Source organism: Neofelis nebulosa, chromosome 7, assembly GCF_028018385.1.
Source record: "Neofelis nebulosa isolate mNeoNeb1 chromosome 7, mNeoNeb1.pri, whole genome shotgun sequence".
In the NCBI taxonomy this organism is placed as follows: Eukaryota; Metazoa; Chordata; class Mammalia; order Carnivora; family Felidae; genus Neofelis; species Neofelis nebulosa.
This window is the reverse complement of record NC_080788.1, coordinates 109,149,690-109,165,776: the sequence shown is the minus strand read 5'-3', so window position 1 is coordinate 109,165,776 and position 16,087 is coordinate 109,149,690. Positions and strand designations below refer to the sequence as shown.

At 43.8% G+C, this 16,087-nt stretch overlaps 1 protein-coding gene and 1 long non-coding RNA gene across 8 annotated transcripts in view; one reads left to right on the top strand and one right to left on the bottom strand.

Annotated features, from left to right (window-relative positions):
* Positions 1–2,579, top strand: part of LOC131517313 (uncharacterized) — an 86,014-nt gene extending 83,435 nt beyond the window's left edge. For all 6 annotated transcript variants that reach the window (XR_009264513.1, XR_009264512.1, XR_009264517.1 and 3 more), the window contains 2 exons: positions 1,301–1,509; positions 1,804–2,579. This is a non-coding gene — a long non-coding RNA (uncharacterized LOC131517313). The remainder of the gene's footprint in view (positions 1–1,300; positions 1,510–1,803) is intronic.
* The window catches only part of PRKCH (protein kinase C eta), a 232,643-nt gene that overhangs the window by 42,145 nt on the left and 174,411 nt on the right, over positions 1–16,087 (bottom strand). The gene's annotated exons all lie outside the window — the stretch shown is intronic.

Below are 16,087 nucleotides of genomic sequence, written 5' to 3'. Positions count from 1 at the left end.
CATATCTCGGCTACTGTAAATAATGCTGCAATAGACATAGGGGTACATTATATCTTTTTGAATTAAGTGTTTTCACTTTCTTTGGGTAACTAGTAGTGAAATTACTGGGTCATATGGTAAGTTTTTGAGGAATCTAAGAAACAAAACAAACAAAGGAAAAAAGAGACAAACAAAAAAACAGACTCTTAAATATAGGGAACAAATTGGTGATTGCCAGAGGGGAGGTGGGTGTGGGGATCGGTGAAGTAGATAAAGGGGATTAAGAGTACATTTATCTTGATGAGCACTGAGAAATGCATAGAATTGTAAATTATATTGTGCACCTGAAATTAATATAACACTGTATACTGATTATACTCGAATTAAAAATGAAAAGATACAGGAATTGATCTCGTTTCACTGCTGACAGCCCTGCTCAGTGCAATGAGAAAAGGCTGGTTCAAGTTGAGGTTCATCCAGTTCCATCCCTGTCTGTCAAATGCATGAATGACCCATTCTTCTAAGCAGAAGAAGCCGAAAGAGGAACTGTGATTCTCTAGAAATAAAACATAGGATTCCCAAGAAGTGGCATGCTATCTATACCTCATAATGCAGTCAAAACTCAACTGGCACAGCCAGTCTTTGTTTTCCACCTTCTCCCTGCCTAATGATTCAGGACATAAACCCAACAGTGGATTCTGGTCTCATACATTCAGTGATGTGATAAGACCCAGATTCTGCAAAGTTACTTTGGGGAGAAGTCATTTCCAGTTTTTCACTGTTAGACACAATGCTGTGATGATTGAAGGTATCTTTTTAACATGTCCAAACCTATTAATATTTTTTATCATGCATACGCACAAACGAGCAGTCAACTCCAGGCACCATGCTCACGTTTAAGAACCTCTGTTAAGGCCACTGCATTGGTGTTTGCCTTCTTTCACCACAGGAAGCCAACAAAGATTATGGGTATTCACACTAGCAGGCAGGCAGAGAGCACAAATTCCAAAAGCCTGGAATTACTGTTATTTTAGGTTATTTAAGTTACTGTTATTTTACAAATGTGATCTCCAGGAGGAGAAGTGACTCATGGTTTTCATTTTTTCGTCTTTGTATTTTTGAATTCCCTTTGCACATAGTAGGCCCCTAATGAATGGCTGTTCGTCTGAACGGCAAGTACTCTCTGCCCTCTAGTCCTGGTTTGGTTCTGAGACCCCAGCGAGGCTGGGTTAAAGAGGATGTGGAGGACTGTTAGGCAACTGGGTGGATTCGGGTTTGTGCTGGGCCTCTGGCACCGATCCAGGACCTCTGACGCCAACAGGAAGCTGCCAGTACCTGCTGGAGTCCTGTCTCAGGGATGACCTAGGAGGACCAGGTCAGCACCCCAGGAAACTCTGTGGCTCTGAACACACTCTCGAGTACATGCTATTCCAGGCATTAGTCCTTCTAGACAAGTCCTGAGATACCAAGAGATACCAGAAATGAAAATGTGCCCTGCTTAGTGACTGCCTGTTCATGTTTGGCTTACAGGTGAGAGCAACCTTTGTGTCTATAAAAGAAGGATATTAAAAATTCCCTCAACTGCCTAAACAGGATTTACGTGAATTTAACTGGCTACTGTAGGACACAGAGAACCTTGCAGTGGCTTCTGTCATTAAGACAATGACCGTGAACAGAGAGCACAGGAGGTCAGGCAGGCTGGCTGAATGCAGCTGGGTAGTGGGGGTGGAGACGTGGCGGGGGGGGGGGGGCGGTCAGTGAGTAAGCTAGTGTCTCGGTGCATCTGGAACCTTCTGACAGACACACATCCTTCCCTCTCTTCAGAGGCATCATGGGGACTCGAGTGGGACAAGCTGGAATGCTGGTATTACCTGGTACACTGTCCGGTCAGTTAGTCAAGGGGCAAGAAAACTTTTCCTGAGCCAGAAAGCAGAGCTTCGAGACTCAGCTTTGTCACCTTGCTGGGTCTCAGTTTCTTCACCTGTAAATGATGGGATGGTACTGGATGACATGCCTTCCCCACTTCTCCGACCGGGCAGTCAATCACTAAGAACTGACAATTACACCTCCTGATTGTATTCAAAGCCAGACACCTTCTCTCCACCACACTGCATGGCCTCCATTCAGCCCCATCATTTCCCACCTGCATCGCTGCATCTCCTAACCGGTCTCACTACCTTCACTCTCCTCCCCTCTTTATGCTGGGCCAGTTGTTTTCCTGAAATTCAATTCTTGAATGTTTGACCCTTTAAGAGGCCCTGCCCAACTTTATCGGCCATAAGGCTCTACGGTGGGGTCTCTGTCTGCCCTGCAGCCTTATTTTCTCCCCCAGCGCTCTCCCCTGCTTCACATCCTCACGCACTCCAGGCACCCAACGCCGAGAGGTGGACCTCTCTCCCACCCGCGTATATGCTGTTGTGCCCTTGGATGGGCACTCACTCATAAACCGCTACTGGCCTGCAATGAAGCAGAAAATGATTGAATCACAGTGAATAAATGGGGGAAGAAGAAAAATTAAGAGTAAGCGCTTAGAAACTTTTATAACTACCTGACAGCAATTTTATGTCTGTTGAATCTAATAATAAAAATCTGGGCTCCTATTTCATGTCTTTTTAAAATTTTATTTTTCTAGTAATTGACTTTTATTACGTTTTATAAAAATATCAGTCCTAAATGGGTTGAAAAGGGAAAAACACAACAACACTGGTTTACCACCACAGACAGTATGGGGAGCTCTGGCCAGCAGCACCCTTCTACCTTCCGTTCTCCTGGGCAGATGACTTCATCCTCGCCGAAGGCTCTCTGTCTTGGGAGTCTTTTGCATCCCTTCCTAGACAAGCTTGGTGCCTCTCCTCCATGCTCCAGTGGTATTTGGTGCATACTTCTAATTATAGCATTTATTGCGCCGACTGTAATTGTTGGTTTCCCTGCAGGTCCTTCCCATGCTTATTTCTGCTAACCTCAGAACAAGGTGCCTGGCCCAGGGCTGAGTGAGCAATTAAGTGTTGACTGAAATGAACAAGCCCTAAGTTTCTTACCCTATACTCTGGTTGCCTTTCCTTTACCCATATATTCCTTGTGTGTAAAATCCTTCCTGCCTGTGTTCTCTCCCTCTGATGCCTACTCCGTGTTCTCTACATTATGGAAGCTGAGGAAATGAGGAAGAAATGAGAAGAACTGCTTTCTGCATCTGGGGGTGAATTTCTGACACCACCCATCGGGTTGTCCCCTCTCTAGCTCTCAGTCTAGTCCTAGAGTTAATATAAGGAAGCTGGGCTTGTAGCTACAACAACTGGTGACTAATGTGTGTGCCTGGTGATTAAGCATCCTTACAACAGCACAGTATTATAACCAGACAAGACAAATCACCCCTGTACATCTTGCATAAAATTAAAAGGTCAGTCCAGGAAGAGAAGGAATAATGAGATTGCTGAAGTCCTTCATCAAGTTGAAAAGCTCATTTGATTTTTTTTTTTTTAAGTTTAATGGAAAACTCCAAAACCAGAAGGGATGGAATATTACATAGAAACTGCTTCAAAGCTCAATTTAAGCTCAAACCAAAGAACATGATTCCCATCATATGGAACTAATTTCTTTTTGAAAGTTGATAAACCAAAAATTGCACTGGAAAGCAGCCGGTTCCCTGCGTTTTCCAGAGAAGGCAGTTTGGGAACACATTTCCTGAACCTCAGCCTCTTGGGTTCTACTCCTGGATTTTCCCCCTGACGCCATGGAAAAGTGCTTTCCTCTCCTCTCCTCTGCTGCAGAGTCCTTTTTAAAAAAGGATAACGTGATCACCTGCCCATTTACAGGATGTAGTGTATGAAATCATCCCAAGAGTTTCCCCAGGGCCTTTGATGCATGGAGTCAGGGAACCTAGGCTTGCTTATGGTTAGGAAAAAAGAAAACAAGCAAGCCCCAGAGATAGGACAAGTGATCGTTCTCCTATTGGAAAAGGAACTGTATTCCTCATTCAAATTAAGAAGCAGAGAATCAGCTGATAAAGAAAATTATTAAAATTTAGGGTCTGAAAAAAAATGACTTATTTTGAAAACACAACATTTTGACTGACTGATCTAGGTGATACACAAGCAATCGAGTTCCACCCCCTCAGATAAGTTCCAGTTTTGGTCTGAGTTTTATGACCATGCCAAACAATGTTCTGTCTGCCTGTAGAGCTTGAATCCCATCGATACATGTGTGGGCTTGGAATTTTTGATCTGGGCTGACACATTCCTGGCCAGGAAAGTGGTGCTCTCTCTCCTCCTATAACTTTCCACTGATGTAAATGAGGTCAAAAGTGCCCGGAGGCAGCAATGACAGGTGTGTGTGGGCAGAGAATCACGGGCCAAGGCAGGGCACACGCTTTCTCTTCTGTAAGAAGCATTTATACCATCCTGTGGGCATGCGTGGGGAAGGCCATAAGCTTTATAGTTTATGCCACAAGGAAGTCAAGACAGCTTCCAAGCCATTGTTCTGGGATGCCTTTTCTTTCTTGTGTGGCTCAGGACGCACAAAGCTTCCTCTGCCCTGTCAGGCCTTCACAGTGTGGGACTCAGGGCCATCTGAGAGGTTCTGCCTGTTCTGGCCTGGGAGCTGCCTCAGCAACTCCTGACTCCTGGCTGTCTGGAGCCAAATGTAACAGGGGTGAGTGGCCAGAGGTAGTGCCCTTTCCTAGGGACAGCAAATATGGTCTGCTCTCCCAGGAGCCCAAAGGGCAGCCTCTGGAGTGAGCGCTATTTGCCCTGGATAATGCTCACCTGCCCAGCGCTGGCCCTCAGGACCAGAGCCGCAGGCTTGATAATTCTGTCTTAACCAAATGGAGACTGCTAACTATCCCATCTGCTGGGTCAAGGAAAACCCCTTGGATATGTGAAAAGGGAAAACTGAGGGATAGTATTGGTAGAGGCTCTACCTGAGTCATTAAAGCAAAGTAAGATGACAGTTTGCTGAGTGGGGACTATGCTTTCAGGTAAATTCCAAGGCAACTGAATACAATCTTACTCAAGTCTCTGACCACTCCTAAGGGTCTCCTTTGTGAGCTCCTCCTCCTCCTTCTCCACTCTCCCTTAAAGGGTAGGCTGTTCCCTAAGGCTCTGTTCTTGGCCCTTGCTTAGCTTTCTTTCCAGAACCACTGCTAGACCAAATCACACCTTAGCGCAAATTAGAAAAAGGCTCCCCTTTCCCTAGACATGTTACCACCAACTCCTAGAAAACTCATAGTCATTACACAAATCTTCAAGGACTCTGATGAAGTGGTCCGCTTAGAACTGTTCGGTGCACAGTCTGCCCAGTTGTACAGTTGTTCTGTGCAATTGAATCCCAGGGATTCAAATATCACCCTAAGACTGATGGCTCCCCAATTTAAATCTCTACCCTGACAGCTCTTTCCAGAGATCTAGACCTTCATGACAAATAAGAAAGTAACTGATTTGGACGCATAGCTAACCTTCAAATGGCAAAAGATGAAACCTGGATTTTACCCAACTGTCATCCTCAGTGAAAAGCCTTAGAGTTCTTAGCTGGGAATCTGGAAAGCATCCTTAATGTCTACTCCTTGGGCTCCATACCCCATTCATCACTGTCCTCCAAGCTCTTCCTCCACTGTATCACACTCCCTTCCTCTTCTCCCTCTTCTTCTCACTATCCTGGCTTGCTTCAAGTCATGCCTATTTTCCCCCCTCTTAAGCTTATTTATTTATTTTTATTAATCTTTACGCCCAAGATGGGGCTTGAACTCACGATCCCGAGATCCAGAGTCGCATGCTCTGAGCCAGGCAGGCACTGCACCATGCCTATTTCTTGCCTGACTTATTCCAAGTCCTCCCACCTGAGCTCCTGGTTTCCAGGTTTGCTCCTATGCACTCTGCTTTACTACAGTTATTTCCTGTTAGTCTCTTTCTCAAAAACCTCTGATGGCTTCTACTGACAGGCAAATAAAGCCCAAACTTCTTGGCCTAGCACTCAAAGCCTTCCATGTTCTCACACCGACCCACCTCAACTGCCACCTTTCCCTGCTCTGCAGTTCCGGTCGCTCGGATTCCTCACGATTCCTTAGCACAGGACACTTTTCTGCCTTCAGGCCTTCATTCCCATTGTTCCCTCTACCTGGCATGTAATTCTGTATTTTGTTGATAACGAAAACCTATGGCTTAAATACCATTTCTTCTCTAAAGCCTCTGCTGATCCTCTCGGTTAGAATTCATAACTTCCTTTTCTGTACTCTCACTGCATTACATTTTACTTTGAGCATTAAGGGAACCATGTCTTAAACTGTCAATTTATAGATGCATTTGGAGCCCCCAGTAGACTCAATCCTTGAGGGCAAGGATTCTGTTTCATTTATCTTTTGGTCTTCAGGGCCAAATGTGGTACAAAGCAGATGTGCAGGTCACATTGAGTGAGTAACCCCGTGGTGAAATCCTCATGGTCAAACAAAGCCCACGGACAACTTAATGATGGTCTACTTTGAGCCTGTGTGTCTGTTTCGATGCATCAGGCAAACAAGGACAGGTGAGTGTAGTACAGTATGTCAGGTGGAGGTGAAGGGCACTTTCCAAACCAAAAAGTCCGTTTAAAACAAACACACACTTATAACTCACAGTCTGCATGAAATGTAATTCCTTGAAACCCACAAGTCTGGCAGGGGACATAGACTCGGCACCTTGAAGGAGGGTTGGCAGGATTTAGGGCTCATTCTGGAGACCCGTTCTGGTTCTGTCCAGCTCTCCAGACCCTGGACTGGCCCGGCCCCACCACCCAGGCCAATAAAGCCTTACAAGAAGCTAAACGCTTCTCAGAACAATGGTCACCTTGAGAAGGTGAGGACCTGGATGGGAATGAAGTGACAAGTGGGATGCTTACAAATCTAGTTAGGAGCATCTCTTGAGAAAATAACAATGTGAGAGTAAGTTCTGATTGAGAGCAATAATGTCTTCAGATTCCACTCTTCATGAGACATTTACAGATGAGAATCCAGCAGGAGAAGACCATTGATAATACAGCACCTTGAGTGCAGATAAATTCAACCACATTACCAGCATTTTTTCATCTTTACCCTATATAATACTGAGTATCCAAACCCACTGTTTTCTGAGACCAGATTCCTCAGTTTCTGGCAAAGAAATTACCAAGAGCACAAATTTACCAAGTGGGAAACTGAGGAGGGTTAGACAGACTTTGCTTTTCTGACACAGTGGAAAATGTGGGTGTATCACATACCACTGTTCTTTATATACTCTCCCGAAGAAGACTGACTAGCACATAAAAAAGGGAAGAACTTGAAAATCCAGCTGATCATACATTTTCCCAACCATCTGGGCTTCTGTTTCTCTTTTGCTGTCACTAGGATGGCTTTAATAATATCTTTAACCAAGCCACTCTCTATCACTGTTCCTAGAGAGGGAAAAAAATTCCTCTCTCGCTGTGTTGAGAAGAACGAAATTGCAGCCTCTGTATTGCCTTGGTTCTAAGATCTGTACCTGCTCCCTTCCCTCTAGTGCTTCTGAAACAGCTAAGTTCCTTAAAACTAATGACCAAAAAGCCTTGCCAACTGCCATGACTCTCATTTCTATCAAATCAAAAATTATCGGCATCTTGTGATCTGTAGCTTCTTGGAATCAAGGAAACGCAGCGGTTAGTACACATTCCTCTTGTCAGTTGCTGTGTTAAAGGTTGGGGACCAAAGGGAACAAGGAAATCTAGCAGATTCACCTTCAAAGAAAACAGAGTCTAGGTAACTCCATTTGAAGGCACCAATGCCTTATAAGAGGCTTCATGGAAGGCCAGTGACTGCAGGAACTTTCTTATGCTATTAGGACCAAACTATTACTCAAATGTCTGTTCAGGAAGTCACTGTGTGGTCAAGGGGAAGAAGAGGCGGTCAGGTTCCCGCTTCTTAGAGCTCCTTTCTTTCTTGGTCTGAGACCTGGGAGCTACAGAACGGGTGACTGATGGCCTTTCCCATCCTTCATGGGTGTCTCAGATAACGAGTGTCTGTCTAGTTCTCTAGGAGATCCATTCTTGGCACTGAAGAGAAACTTTCTGGGAGAGTGGCAGGAGGCAGATGTTGAATAAAGAACAAAGGAAGATGAGCTTTTCAGAGGCAGCCCACCCAAGAACCCGGGGAGTTTGAACTTGGCTTAGGAGGTTAGCCTCACACACTCAAAGGAGCCTGCATTCCTGGGCTGGCATGGACAGTGCCACCACTTACCCTCCACATACCCCTGCTGGGGCTGGGACCCTGCCACAGCCCCGCTGATTTGAGGCCTGAGGCCGCATTGTGGCGAAGTTCCTCCCACTGACTCACAGGAGACCACAGCAGTGTGTAGAAATTCTGTGATGAAAGATGATATTCCTGACATTTCTCTTAGCTCTCAGATTTTCCAGCAGATTTCTTTGAGCAGTCTTTCTGTCTTCCAGACTTCGGAGGGATGGCTCAGTGTTTCCAAAGTGAGGTAGAAAAGCTCACTTGTGGTTGTAAAATTCTAATACTGCCCTCGTTTTCTCTGTGAGACCCACAATGGGAGCTACTGAAATGGAAGACTGAACCAGGCCTGGTGGGCATTGATTTGGAGCAAAAGAACACCTGGGGGCTTTGGAGGAAGTTAATTAGTGGCCAGGGCCAAATGGAGTGTGGACAGTTCCTGCTGGCCCAGCCTTGGGCACCTTGTTTTTCTTTTTTAAACCGAACTTTAGTTGTATAGACATATGAATTTTATTTGGCTAAAACTCTGTGGTTGGAATGCCCCCATTAGACCCTATTCTGAAGCTATTTTGAGTTTGAACCCAGATAAAATATTTTAGACATTCAACAATGAAAGACTTGGGGAGAGGTATCTGTCTCTCTCACTTCCCTTTTCTTTAGTTCTGTGGAACAAAAGTGAAAATGAAAAACTCACTTATCTCCTTCCGTGTACTTTTCACAACTGGTGGTTACTTTTACGTCTTTATATATTTACATTAGAGTACATGCTTCTGGTAGGCCAACTCCTGGCCTATCTTGTTCACAATGATATTCTGAGGCACAAAGTAGGTCTCAGTGAATATTTGTTGCATGAATAAATGAATGACTGACTGGATGCGTGGATAAACAGATGAATGTAGGCTCATAAAGTTATGACAATAAATGTTTATCACATGTAAATATATTAAAGTATCATGCAAAGGAAATAAAACATGGGATCTGGGAAAGGCATTTTCCCCCAATGTGTCTTTGAGACTAAGAGAGTGACTTATAGAAAAAAAAAAGTATTTAAAAATGGTTAGTAATTGCTTTTCCAATTCATGGACTAGGAGCAAATAGTCTCTGAAAGGAAAGTGTTGGGAGAATCCCCCGTTTACAGAAGGGGGCCCCTCTCAGTTAGTAAAAATATCTTTTCCTTTGGTTCTACCATTTCACAGAAGAAAAAAAAAAGTTGTTACATGTAGACACCTCTTTGCAGCATGACTGTGCAGTGTATTGTTCAAAATGGGACTCTGAGGGTGAAAGGTGAAAGGGGGTGCTGGTAAGGAGGTCACAGGACCAAACCAGGACTTCTCTGGACAAACTGAGACACGTTGGCTGAGTATGTCTTTCACCATGTCGGTTAATCTAAGCCCACTCAAAGCATTTTCTTGAAATCCATCTTCTGATGAAAGTACTTGCTCTTCATTGAATTCTTCTCCTGTTAAGCTCCTTGATGAGTTTTGATCTTGAGAATTAGTTCTCAGAAAGTACAGTATCTTGAGCTTCTCTGGTAAACTGTTAGTTCTAGCGTTAACTCCTTCAACACAGTGTGACACAAGCTACCCTTTCTAGAGTGTGTGTGTCACAATGTCAAGTGAGACATTGTGAAAATATCTCACGCGTGGTAAGCCCTCAACTCTGCCTCTTTCTTCTGATGAAAACAGAATATAAAAATATACAATACCTGCAGTGAATTGTACAAAGTACGGCCGCCCCTCAGACGGACTTGAGAGGGAAAGTGCTTCTTAACGTATTTACTTCCTTTGGTAATGCCACAGCACAAAGATTACACTCAGCCTTCCTGGCCATAAAAGCTTCAGTTTTTCCCATTCTTGCTGCCAAAGCTGAAATGCCAAGAAATGCTGGGAACTGTGATTATACACACTTCATATTTTACATTCTAAAACCCCAAGGAATAAGCTGTGGAGAACAGAGTCCTATTTCTTAAATAGCAGGACAGATACTGAACTCCAGCTCTGTGGAGCATGGCTGAGTATTTGCATGGGGAGAAACAAACAAAGACCTCACAGATTTCTTCCAGTCTGTGTGTACCTTCCTGGCATCTGTGGCAGACCTTGGCTAACTTTTCTCATTTATTTCGTTTTTGTTATTTTTTAACTTTCTGAATGACTCAACCAGATTCTTACGGGAAAAAAAAAAATCACCACCCCACATACGAGTCAGTCATAAGGCAACTCAGTTACTGCCTTTGACAGGTTTGAACCTGTCTGTTCACAGATGAGGAAACAAAACTCCACTGTTCCTTCGGCCAAAATTATATCCCCTTCCTTAGCGTGGCAGTAAAGCAGCCAGCAGACAGCATTCAGATTTCACGGGTTCCAAAGCTTCCTCCCCAGCTGTAAATTAATTTCACTGCCACGGTGCATTTTTCTCAATTCCGTCCTCAAGTGTAGGAGTTAAAACAAACAAAACCAACCAACCAACCAACCAAACGTTCTCCTTCCTTCCTCCTTGCCTCCCTTCAAGAACTAACACAAGAGCCACAGGTACCCGGGAAGGGCTCGTGATGACAAGACCTGTACTTCTAAAGGGTGAATTTCCTGACTCACTGTCACCTGCCTTCGTCTACTGCTCAGAGCCCCATTTCTTTGTCAAAGAAGTGTTAGAATCCTCACGAGGTGAACGTGGGAGGGGCAGGCTTCTCACTGCTTGGATTAAATGAACATTTAATACTCACTTCTTGCTTAATTTGCAAGATTTGGATGCCTCCACACGTTCCTCATGTTCTCAGAGAACAGGAGCTCACACAGGATTTCTCCCCTTCCTCCCCACCGGGGCCGCACATGCTCCAGGGCCTTGCAGAGAAAGGGGTTGAGAGGCTCCTGGTAAAGGAGCGAGCCCCTTGTGCAAGAAAGCGGGCCCCATCCAGTCAGGCTGGAAGTAATGTGCTGCTACTCCTCAGCCCAGTTATAAACGGCAGCTGCTCTCCGTGTAGGGCTGGAAAGCAATTTCTCTCTGTGCCTATGTAACTGCAATAAACTTTTATAAGCCTGTTACATGATCTGAACAAACCAGCACAGTTTCTCCAACAAGAGCAGAATTCTTTGCAGGTTTGAACCCTCACCCACACACCCTTCTCGGAGAAGAAAAGGAGGCTCAGCTGCTACCTTTTTATAGTTTAGAGCTGGCCTTTCCAAAGACTTAGGAAAAACCTCTACTCTTTCAGGGCATCCGACAGCGCCATTTGGCTCTCAAGAGGAAACACTGTTTCAAACACAGAACTTGTGCATGCATAAATCATTTCTGGAAGGACACAGAAGAAATGCGCCTGGGTGGCTCCATTGGTTGAGGGTCCGACCCTTGATCCTTTCCCAGGTAATGATCTCACAGCGTGGGTTCGAGCCCCAGGTCTGGCTCTGTGCTCACAGCACTGGAGCCTGCTTCGGATTCTTTCTCTCCCTCCCTCTCTCTCTCTCTGCCCTTCCCCATTGCTGCTCTCTCTTTCCCTGTCTCTCTCTCTCTCAAAATAAATAAACATGGAAAAAAAAAAGGCATGGCTAACTGGTTGCCTTGAGAAAAAGAAATTGGGAGGCTGGATTTAGTGTTCACTGTAATCTTTTTAGAATAGCTAAACAGTTCTCTTTTTTATCATATGTACGCATTCTCTCATCTAATTAAATTACACTGACGTGCCTCTCCATTTTCTCAGATTACACAATACCACGTTGACACCCATCTTCATACCACTTATCTCTCCCGATGAGTATTCCCCGACAAAAGTGTTGACTCACTTTGCTAGAAATAAAACAGAAATGAAGAAATAAAAACTATTGCTATGCCTTGCGCCAGAAATTGAAGACAAATAAGAAAAGCAAAGCTCTGGCTGCAAGCCCTAATACGGCCATGACAAAGGAGAGGAAAAGTGTGGGTCTCTTGGCTTTTCGTCGTGTTCCCTCCTGGACAACACCTCCTCCCTTCCGACCATTCCCTCTCCTGCCCTGCTGAGAAGTTTCTCCTCTTCTTTGGTCCACCTCCCACTTTTTTTGCTTATTTCTTTTTAAAAAATTTGTTCTCAAAAATCCCAAAAGTAACACATTCTCACCACAGTGATACAAAAGGAAGATACATGATGAAAAATCATAACTGTCCATCCCCTCCCAAATGGTTTTGTGTCTGTTATTCCACAATGTTCTCCCCACGCAGATCTATGTTCAGATGGTTTTTGCTACTATTTTTTGTACCAAAAAAACAAGACTTAAATGAGCATACATACCACTTCTTAACTTCTTCCTTTCACTTATTTATCTATTGGGGACAAGCCACCTAGATCAATAAATGTGGATCTAACTCACTCTTTTAATAGCTGCATAATATTCTATAGAATGGGTATGACATAATTTGTTCAATTTGAAAGAACTGAAATAATACTGAAATGTATTGGATCTGTCCACCTCTTAAATGGATTCACTGTTCAAGTTTCTTCCCTGGATCACTTGTCGTCTTTAAAATTGATAATGCACTTGGAGCATTAACTGATACCAGATGCTGGCATAAACAAGCCCCATGAGCTGAAGTCTCACAATAATCCCATAGGACATAGTACTTAACGGGAAGCCAGCACAGCCCCATTTTCACACTGTTGCCGTGCAATCAACCTAGAGTCTGTGGTCACTGTCTTAAAGGTTAGCCTGGTATTTACAACCTGAAGACAGATCATTTGACTAGGAGTTCCACAGGTACCCCTATCTTGAGGTGTTCCTGTCTTTGCCTCTCTGATCCCCACACCTATGCTCATCCTGTGCCTCACCTTTGGCAATTCACCCTCGAACAAGGCACTGATGACCTGAGTGAAAAGTACCCACATTTTCAGAGTGAATGGCAGACAGAGACCCCTAACTCTGGGGTTCATGACTATCTTCTCTGTTTTCATGTGCACACAGAGGCTGACGCTATACTACAAAGGTAGGTAAGGCATTAAATTCCTCTAAGATCTACGTGAAAGGAGACCTTGCACACCCTATTCTAAATCACACCAACAATATGCTTACTACCCCTATATTCAGCAGGAACAAAATTCAATTAAAGCCCATAACTGATCTGGAAGAGGTAACATGAACACCTCTTACCACAACTCATATTAGTTTAACCCATTGCTACTTAAGATACTTCTGGTTTTGTAAAAGAAAAAGAATGTAACAAGTCAACTGGATATTGGTTCAAGACTATAGAATAAAAAATTACATGTATGGGGGCGCCTGGGTGGCTCAGTTGGTTAAACGTCTGACTCCTGATTTCAGCTGAAGTCATGATCTCACGGTATGTGAGATCGAGCCCTGCATCAAGCTCTGTGCTGACAGCATGGAGCCTGTTTGGGATTCTCTCTGTCTGCCTCTCTCTTTCTCTCAAAATAAATAAACGTTTTTTAAAAACGTTGTTTAAAAATTACATGGATGGCTTATCATTGCTCAGAAATCAGTGACTGTGACAAGAGAGCCAGGATAAACAGTATCATACCACTAATATTTCCTTCTTTGACAAGTAAACTACATTGGAAGATCCAGATGGCCTTCAAAAATCTGAAAGCCTTTTTTATGCAAAATTTGTGTTTTTCCACTTTATTCCTTAAAGGTGATCTAGCACCAGGGAACAGAAGATACAATGAGACAGTGTTTGAGCCAATATAAAGGTGAAATTTCCAATCATTCTATGTGCCTAAAAGTGGAGGGAATAAGTTACCCTCTGTTTAGAGGTATAGGAAAAAAAGACCACTCAGCAGGTTGTTAGGCATTCGTGCTTTGAAAGAGAAGGGTGTAGGGTGCTTGGGTGGCTCAGTCAGTTAAGCCCCCAACCCTTGATTTCAGCTCAGGTCATAATCTCATGTTTCATGAGTTCAAGCCCCAAGTCTGGCTCCACATTGACAACACAGAGACTGCTCGGGATTTTCTCTTTCCCTCTCTCTCTGCCCCTCCCCACTTGGTGCTCACTTGCTCTCTCTCTCCAAATAAATAAATAAATTGAGAGAGAGAGAGAGAGAGAGAGAGAGAGAGAGAGAGAAGGGTATCATGTAACTTTGAACTCTCTTCCAACCCTGACTCTAGAATTTTAACAGTGGGACATGGGATAGGTAAGTTTTGATGCAAGTATCGAACATGGTGTAGAATGGTGATTTTGTATGTGAAAGAGGTCAGAATGGGTATTCTGGAGGCAGGAGGAGCAGTGCCAAGGGAGGAAGGAGAAATGAAAGGCCATACAAGCTGCCACCTCCCCATTGTGTGCACCATGCACACACCTCCAGAACCAGATCATTCAGTGATGTCATCCTCTAGGGGGTGGGGAAGGTTGCCCATCAGTTTTCACTCACTTCTCTTTGCAACTAAACCCAGAAATTCATCGATTTTCTGAGGGTCTGAGTGTTTTTGTTAAGTGCTAACAGGGAGCCTGCACCGAGTTATATTTCTGCCCAGGAAGTTTGCTAGTAAGTTTAGAAGTTTACTTAACAAGTTAAGTAAAATTACTTTTAAGTAAAATTTGGCATCTGCAAGACAATGGAAAAAAAATCCCACCTTCAGGCAGATGCTGTAGACTGTCTATCAAGAGGAAAACTCTAACACCATGTTACACTCAGCTATTTATCCTGCCAGGCTTAAGAACTGGGATCTAGGAGAAGGATTTTTGTCTTAACACATCTGAAAACAATTCCACGACTGACATACATGGCTCAGTGAACCCAAAGAATGGTGATGAAGGCATCTAATCCTTAGCTGTTTGCTCATATCAGTCCACTATGTTTTCAATTCCAGCAGGTGCCGCCCTCCTTGGGGCCGAAATCATTTCCAGGTAGATTGTGCACTATTAAGGCAAGCGGCTGCAGAGCATCTTGCTCATTGTAACAGAAAACATAAAAAAAAAAAACTGAACATGTGTGTGAATGAATGACTGTATGGGCTGATGTTTATGTGCCCTTCCTCTGCAATTCATGCTGAAGCCCTGACCTTCCCATATGATGGTATTTGGAGATGAGGCCTTTGGGAAGTAGTTGGAGTTAGATGAGGCCATGAGGATGGGACCCTCACGATGGGATATTTGCCCTTGTAAGAAGAGACAACTAGAGAGCTTGTCTCTTCTCTCTCTCTTCTGTCATGTAAGGGAACAGCAAGAAGGTGGCCATCTGCAAACTGGGAGGAGAGCCCTCACTGGAAATAAAATTGGCTGGCACCTTAATTTTGGACTTTGCAGCCTCTAGAATGTAAGAAAGAAGATTCTGTTGTTTAAGTCACCTGGTCTATGGTACTTGTTACAGCAGCCTGACCAGCCTAAGACAATGACTAGGACGACTTCACTAGAACTAGGATTTATGGATTAGGAGTGATCACAGCCTGATGGTCAAGGTTTGGCAGAACTTAACTGTTACAACAGCAGGTTACCTATTTCTGACATTATCATGTTGAAAAACTCATATTAGGGTATATTCAATATCACATGTGGTATCCCTTCGAAAATATCATTTTTAAATATCAAAACCACAATATTTATTCAATACAGAACATTTGAAAACTATTAAAAAGACAATAAAAACACCTACGTTACCTTAGATACTCAAACAACCACGGCTGACATACCAATGTTTATCCTCCTAGAACTATTTTCCCTATTGAGAGTAAAACTGACTGAGAGAACAAAGTCTTCCCCTCAGTGGTTTCTTCTGACCACAACCACCACTGTACTCATTGAGACATCTTAAAGAACTCCATCTCTTATACTCAGAAGGATGTTGCTGAGAAGTGACTTTACTTTCAGGATCCTAATGTGGATATTCACATCCTATAACAACCATGTGAAATCAGCAGCGGTAGCCTATGGAGGTGGTTAGGAATTAACTGAAAGGGGTGTCAGGAAACCTTCTGGGTTGATGGAAATGTT